The sequence below is a fragment of the Apis dorsata genome, unplaced genomic scaffold (genome assembly GCF_000469605.1).
Source record: "Apis dorsata unplaced genomic scaffold, Apis dorsata 1.3 scaffold_1232, whole genome shotgun sequence".
Lineage (NCBI taxonomy): Eukaryota > Metazoa > Arthropoda > Insecta > Hymenoptera > Apidae > Apis > Apis dorsata.
In genome coordinates this window covers 83614-92479 of record NW_006264329.1, presented here as the reverse complement: position 1 = coordinate 92479, position 8866 = coordinate 83614, and the positions used below count along the sequence as shown (strand labels likewise).

Below are 8866 nucleotides of genomic sequence, written 5' to 3'. Positions count from 1 at the left end.
CATATAAAAAAAACCAAATATTATATGTATTAAATTATATGTATCAAAAATTATAAATATTATATGTACTAAATACTATTTAATAAGAAATATATTATAAAATATATTATATCATATTTTGAAGAAACTTTCAAATTATAGAAGAAACCTTCACTCGATATTAATTAATTTAGATTTATTAAAAAATTTTATAAAAACATAAGTAATGATATAAAAGAAACATATAATTAATATTCAAAATATATTTAAGAAGAAAAAAATAAAAAAAAAGTCTTGAAATTTATTTATAATTTTCTTAAATAGATAATATATTGTATGTTATATATTGTATAATATTATTATTATATTATATAATATTATATAATATTAATATTATATATTGTATAAATAATATTTTATCACTTTCTACTGAAATCGAAATTGAAATTTCTGTTCTAAACATAACTTTAGTTTTATTAATAATAAATGACATTTGTAAATCTATAGAAGAGTCAGTTAAATGTGGTTTATTCGCCAAAGTTACACAAGAAACACTCCAATCGATTTCTAACAAATTATACAGTTAATCTATTAAAATTGATTTTAAATTCTTTAATAACAAATCTGAATTAAAATACTTTCAAAAACCGCAAAACCAAAGATTAAATGAAACATTAATAAAAAATCATTTTATGTTTATTATAAATGTTCAGTTTTATTAATTGTTTAATTAGTACAAGTGCAGTATCACCATTTTTGAACAGATACTTAAAAATAAAAAAAAATGATAAATAATAAATAAAAAATAAATAAAAATTAAAATAAAAAAATAAAAATTAAAAATATTTTTTAAATTAGTATTATTTAAGAATATCAAATAATATATGATATGATATTGAAATGGTTGATTAAATTGCTATTTTCATTTTATTTATTTAGAATCATAATTACAACTGTCATGACAATCTCTCTTTAAAAGTAAACGATATAAGAATATATTTAAGAATATGTTTTTTTTCAACTTTAAGCAAACGATTATTTAACATTTTCGGTTTTCCTATGAATATACAAATAAAATTTCATCATTCGTTTCAATTTCAGATCTATCACAAATTTTTAAGAAATCCGTATATCACTATAACTTTAACTTCTTCAAAGCACAATAAATATTTCTATTTTTGTAATTACAACATTTTTTTATTTTCAAAAAAGTAAAATTATTTTCTTATTTATATAAAAATGTATGGAATTAAAGTTTCAATTAATAAATTATATTTAATAACAGTTTTCTCAAAACAGTTAATATAATTCATTAAAAAATTACTGATAATAAAATTAGAATTATTTCATAATAAATAATTTTTTAACGGTTTCATTCAATTGCTACGTAAAGTCAAAAAAAAATCGATTTCAGATATCTCATAAACAAAATAAAAAAATTTTAAATTTAATTCTTGATTGAAAAATAACATAAAAAATATTATATTAAGAAACTTAAAATCGACTAAATTAAATTAAAAGATTAACTCTTTGTGAACAAATGTTGTTGCTACAAATTAAAGTTATAATTTATAATTATATAAATTATAATTAAATAAAATTAAATTAAATTAATTCTAATATAAACAATGTTCAATTTTTAATAATAAAATTTTTCATAAATACATATTTCTTTTTATTTCTAATATTTAAATTTTTAATTTATAATCTCGTTTTATATAGAAAATATCTTTGATTTGCTCAGAATCAGAGTCGACAGATATTCCGTAAAGAATAAGTTAAATCTCTAACACTTATAATATATTCGATTAAATATCATAGAATCGGTATTATCAATCGTGTATTCTGTACATTGTATGTAATTCTGTAAATGTATTCTGTAAACTATTTTTTTCTGAATTTCGTTCGCTTTATTGGTAGGGTACAAAAAAAAAACATTTTTTACAAATAAGATAATAAAATTCAAAAATATAATAAATAATAATTCAAAAATAAAACGCCTCTATTATATTGTCAATAAACAGGAAGTAGATTTTTTTATTATTAATAAATATATATAAATTAGTTATTTGATTGAAATTCAATTGAGCATTTATTGATCAAATAAAATTCTTTCTCTATTCAATATATTTAAATCTTCGTTAGTACTAAAACCGTTATACACAAGCACAATGTCAAATTTTAAAAGTGAAAAATAAATTAATGCTGCTAGAACTTATAAGATAGCAAGTGATATGTAATTGCTACAAACTAATCACATCTTCTACTAATTCCATCTTGAAAAAACTCATATTTAACAAATCTAATGATAAAAATAAATAATTATTTATTTTTCTTATACTAAAAAAGCGACATAAAGAATTCTAGAAAAATCTTTAAACCTTTTAATTTTTCACTATTAAATAATCTTTAATTCGAACTACATAAACATCGTAAAAACATGAAACATTCAAATAATCTACATATATAAGAGAAGTAAGTATAAATCTAATAAATCAACAATTCTTTTGTAAAAAATACAAATAAGAAAATAAGAAAAAAAGAAAAATCATAAATAGTGATCGAATCGAATAATATCGATTATTCAAATATTTAATAGAAGATATCAATGTAAAAATTTTAGATATTTAATGATTGATTTCTTAAAATAATATTATTATTAAGTAATATTATAATTAATAATTAATACTATATTTTTAATAATAATGTATATTTTTTTGTGCACCTAAAACCGTCTGAATTAATGATTCAATTTGATTCTTCGTGAAAATATCGATATTAATTTGATGATTTATTTTATTTAATTTACGTATGCTTTGATATTTTACGAAGATTTTGATATCTAATTTATATTTTAACTTCCATTTATAAACATTATAAAATTATTGATAAAATTATTGAAAATTAGATGATCGTTGTTAGTCGCTTATCTCGGTTCCATTTATTCTATATTTATTCTTTCACTCTATCGAACTAAACTCAATATTTATCTTTGATAATATATAAAAATGAAAAATAAAATATTAAATAAACATCAATATTTTTTTATTTTTTTGATATATTTTGGGATATATTTTGGGATATATTTTTTTTGGGGGGGGGGAGATATATTTTGAGATATTTGATGATTTTTCGATATTATTTCGATATTTTTTTAAAAAATATGAAAAAATGGAATCTAATTTTAAAACTTTGATGCGTATGAATATTGAATCAAAATTTGTTCACTAGTATATTTATAAACTTAATATTGTATAGGTCCTAACATTAATATAGATTAAATGAAATCAAAAATAGCTAACCAAAAAAATTAATTTTCATGAAAAATGATATATTATATATATATAATATTTATAAAAAATCTATTGTAAAGAGAGGCAAGAAGGGTGAGAATTTTGACTAATGCTATGGATTTTTGCATTCTATATATAGCGAAATTCAATATATAGTTGTCTTGCAATGGACCATCTTTGTCAATTTAATTTTAGAAAATTTTAAATTTATGATAAAATCCTACTATTGAAATAACTAAAAATATAAAAAAATTATGCAACATTGCTTAACTTAAAAATAATATCAAAATATATACAATCTGAGTGCTTCAAATGATAGAAATGTCCGTATACGTTCTTTCTTTGAAAAATAACAGTCATTTTGACAGTATTATAAATTCTGCAATCACAATTTTTAAAAAATATATAATTTAAAAATAATTTTAAACTAATTTTAAGACTAAGTATAAAAACTATAATAATATTTTTTTTAATTGTATTATTATTGCAATATTAAGGAAAGCTTCAATTAAATTTAGTTTAGTTCAATCAAATGGATACTAATTTTAAACAAGCCATATAATGCTCATTGTAAATTATAAAACAAAAATGATCATTCAAATTGATAAGCATGTTAAATAAATAAAAAAAAATATTATTTTTAAGATAATTTACGTATATCTCAATCGAAATAAAATTATTTTTCTGACGATATTATAAAGATAAAGATAAAGATAAAGATAAAGATAAAAAGATAAAATATTTAAAATAATTCATTATTTCAAGATTGAATTTTAGTTTAGAGAACCATTAATTTTATTCTTTTTTTATCAACAGAAATTTTTTATTAATAAAAATCTTTTTTAACAAAAAAAATAATCTTAATTTTAAAACTTTATATAAACTTAATATATAACTTTTAAACTTAATATATAACTAAATAAAACTATATAATATTAATCAAAAGCTAGAAATGTTTGAAGATAAATTTAATTTTGATTTATCTTTGGATACAAAGTATTTAAGAGATAACAAAATATTGGATAGATCTTGGATACAGAATATTCAAGATAATGAAAAAATTAATTAATAAAATTAGAAAAATTGTCAGCTTATATTGTAAATACAATATAAAAAATTTAATTTCAACAAATAAAAATTTTATTAACAATTAATATATTAGTTGGAATGTACATGAAAAACTAGAAATCTACACCTACAATCAATAAATCGCCATAGAATATCTGTTTTTTATCCCACAATGATTCAAATGACACAATTCATTTGTACAACTTAATGTATATGCATCAATAATATGCATTTTTAAAAGTATATTTTTTAATATTATGAATTAAAAATTAAAATTAATATTTTTTTATTTTATTCATCAAAAAATTATTATAGATAAAAAATGTTTAATAGTTAGATTAATAGTTTTCTAAAATTCTTATTTCAAATTATTTTCAAATTATATTCAAATAAAATAAGAAAATGCCAAAGTTTAATAATAAAAATAATATATAATAAAATAAGAATATATTAATATATGTATATTTTTAAAAACAATACATGGATTGTAAGATAGACATATTCAATATATGTTCAAAACCATGATTTTCATATGTGTAACTTTTCAATTGGTAATATGATTTCAAAACATATATATTATGTTGTTATTATACAATATACATATAGAATATTATGATAAATATATTAGGATAAATATATTCTGTATATATATTGTAATAACAACATAATGTACATATTTTATTTTTAAAATCATATTATCTTTGGAAAATCAATTTTAAAAATAAAAACAAATAGAAAAAAATATATAAAATATCAAATTTTAATATTAAAATTTTTATTTATATATATATATTTTATTATTTATTAAGTTATAAGCAACTGAAATTTACATTAGACGAAATGAGAGAATGAAATCGCTCTATCTCATTATTATATCATTGTATTGTGTTCTCACTTCTTCATCTAACATGAAATTACATTGCTAAATAAAGAAATCTTAAGCAATATTTTTGTATAACATTTTTTATTTATTTTCCTCTCTACAATCAATTTTCAAGGATGTTTCATGATATAATATAAATAAACTAAATATAATATGTGTATATACTATAATAATATGTGCATATACAATAAATATAAATATATACTTATGTATAAACATGTATAAACATATATAAATTGCATATTTATAAGTAATGATATTTTAGTTTTATTTTATAACAATATTACTTTACTTTTACTTTATTATAGAAAAAAATCTTAATAATTAAAAAAATATTTCAAAGATAAATATACGATACTATAAAATTAATAAAATGAATTATTATTATTCATGATAAATTTACAAATTTATAATGTATGTAAAATACATAATATTTTTTTATTTATTTTTATAAAAATTTTATTTTTTTAAAAAATTATACAATAAAAATTATTTTGTTAAATAATTATATATTGATTATATATATTATATTATATTTGAATTTTGAATTATTATTTTTTTATTATTTTATAATATTTTACTTTTTCAAGAAAAAAATATACATAAATCGCATTTTTTTTTCAAGAAAAAGAAATAAAACTTATATAAAAATAAAAATTAATTGAATACATTTTCATGAATATTTTTTTTTTTTTTTTTTTTTACTTATATCGCATTTACTCTATTTATGCGAAATGATTACCATAGATATAAATTTCTAATTATAGATTCTTAATATAGAAATGACTGATTGTGTCCGTTCATATTAAACTTGCTTTAAACATTATAACGCATTATTTTATTAATTAAATTTATCGATAAAAAGAATAAGACTAAATATATTATTCTATTAGAATTTATAATTCTATAAAACTCTAAAAATAAAAATAAACATAATATAAAAAATAATAGAAATCTTTCATAAGAACACGAAATATTTATTACATTTGTATTATTAATTAAAAATAACTATATCACAATATATTTCAATTAAATAATTTAAATACTATTTTATATAAATCTATTATGTAATATATGAATCATTTATAAAGTAATTAATAATAATCATTTTATGTAAGATATTGTTTCCTTCTTGGAAATATACACATAAATCTTATATAAACTATCACTATTTCATTGTGCAAAAATCATATTAATTAATATTTAATTATTTCATGACAAAAAACTCAAATATAAAATAATGAATATGCTAATGAAACTTACATAATAATAATATTTAAATATTATATATTTTTTATATAAAAACTATTAAAAGAAATAATATCCTTTTATTGTATATATTAACTAAAAATAATATTTTGTATTTTATTTTTTAATGCAATTAAAATTATACATATATTTAATTTTCTTTATTTAATCTCATATAATGTAAACTGTTATATATAATAAATTGCATAGTTTTATATATATTTTTATATATATTTATATATATACATTTATAAATTCCTATCATATAGAATCGTTTTATTAAAAAATCTATTCCATTTAAAAACACGAATGTCAATCAAATCGCTTAAAATATCGAAAGTTTAATGAAATAAGTTCAAATTCTATTACTATAATACATCTTACATAATCTTATAATCTTATAATATATCTTAATAATGTAATAATATAATAATATACATATCTTATATGGATATTTTTATATAAAATAAAATATTCCAAAAATTCTATTGTTATAAATATCATATATTATTATAAAAATCAAACTTAAATTGTTATTATTTCATGATTCAATACCTACAATATGATGAAAAAAACGGCATCTTTCTCTTCACGTAATAATATTCATCTATTAGAAAACTCGTTAAAGTTAGAAAAATGCAAACAATTTCCAAACAAAATGTATTAATAACAAACACTATTTATTTTAAACAATTTCAAAAAAAACTGCAGGATCGAAATCGCAGATTATTTTCACTTATGATTCACGGTCATATCTTGATAGTTCAACAAATCTATTAATTGTGCGCCAAAAGAAGTAATGGCACGCGCAGGCGTATAAAACGAAACAACAAAATGCGCATGCGCATTTGTTCACTGCGATAGTCAAGTCCGATCGAATGGAAAGCAATAGCACTACTGCTATTTCAATTACCGTTGGTAGTTGACGCGCATGTAAATCGCGTGCGTGGGGACGATGCCACTTTGCCTCGTTCTTTCTATTCATATTTCACATACATATCAATTATTGAAATGTATATTAGAATAGTTGTATGTGTACATTAAAACTGCGCAGTCGATCGTCATATGCACCACATACGAATATCAATTGAACAGATTCTATATAATATTGAATTTATATTTAAATAAATTTGTATAATGTTTGTAAATATTGACATTTATATCTCCCATTGTACATAAAGTTATATCAAACTGATGTTTTTATAAGATACATTAGATTATATAGAGAAAAAGATAATCGTTATCATAAAAATTTGTGAAAAATTTAAATTAAAAATTTATGATTTAATATATTCAATTTTCTAATTGATATATTATAAAACATCAGCAACAATAACGATAGTACCTCAAATGTATTATAAAAATTTTATTAAAATTTTACTATATAGAAAAATACTTATTATTTTTAATATATATAAATATTATTGAAAAATACAATTCAATAAATTGATCAGTAAGATAAAAATCATTATATTTGTATTGTTATAGTTGTATTATATTAATATTAGAAATTATATATTTAATTTTTATATACATTTAGTAATATTTTTTTAATATCGTTTTAAAGAATAGATTATAAATATTAAAATATATCATTCATTTCAAATGAAAAAATATTTTTATTTTTACAATTATAATGTATCGTAAAAGTATAAGTTATTTTAAAATATATCACTTATTTAAAGTTATGATATAAATACTTATACTATGATTATTTATATATATAAAAAATTATTTAAATTAATTTATCAATAATAAAATAAAATTTTACATTCGTTAAAAAAAACTTTTGTCTTTCTAATAAATTCAACCGAACTACCAATTAAAATTTTTTTTCTTATTTTTACTAATGAATTTTATTTAATATTTGCTTATCTCATATATTATATAAGTATGTATATGTACTTTGAAAATATGTAAATTTGACTGGTCATTTAAACCAGATAAAATCAATGCATAAAAATAGGTATTGACCAAAAGTCCCACACTAACAAATTAAATCATATAACAATGTGACGATGAGTGAATTAATCTGAACAAGCAGCATTTTTCTTGTCTTTGTATTTTCTTTTCATTTATGTATAGTTATACATCATTATTAACATGATTTTGTATTTTTTTTATGAAAAAATTATAATTCAAAAAAATTGATTCTTATATTTCAAAATTTAGAATTAATTTACCTAAAAAGTTTTATAATTTTTATTTTTCAATTATAATAATTAATTTTTATTATTCTATTTTTATTTATTATTAATTCTTATTAAATTTATCTTTAATAATTTATCTAATAAATTTATCTTTCATTCTTATGATCATAGAAAAATTTAAATAAATTATTATTTTTATATTTATTATTTTTATAAATAATCTTTATAATTATAAATCATTATAA

The 8866-nt window shown here is 17.3% G+C and overlaps 1 long non-coding RNA gene across 1 annotated transcript in view; it reads right to left on the bottom strand.

The window, feature by feature from the left end:
* Positions 1 to 7382, bottom strand: part of LOC102671289 — a 16457-nt gene extending 9075 nt beyond the window's left edge. Inside the window, exon 1 of the long non-coding RNA XR_422936.2 lies at positions 7027 to 7382. This is a non-coding gene — a long non-coding RNA (uncharacterized LOC102671289). The remainder of the gene's footprint in view (positions 1 to 7026) is intronic.
* Between the last annotated feature and the right edge of the window lie 1484 nt (positions 7383 to 8866).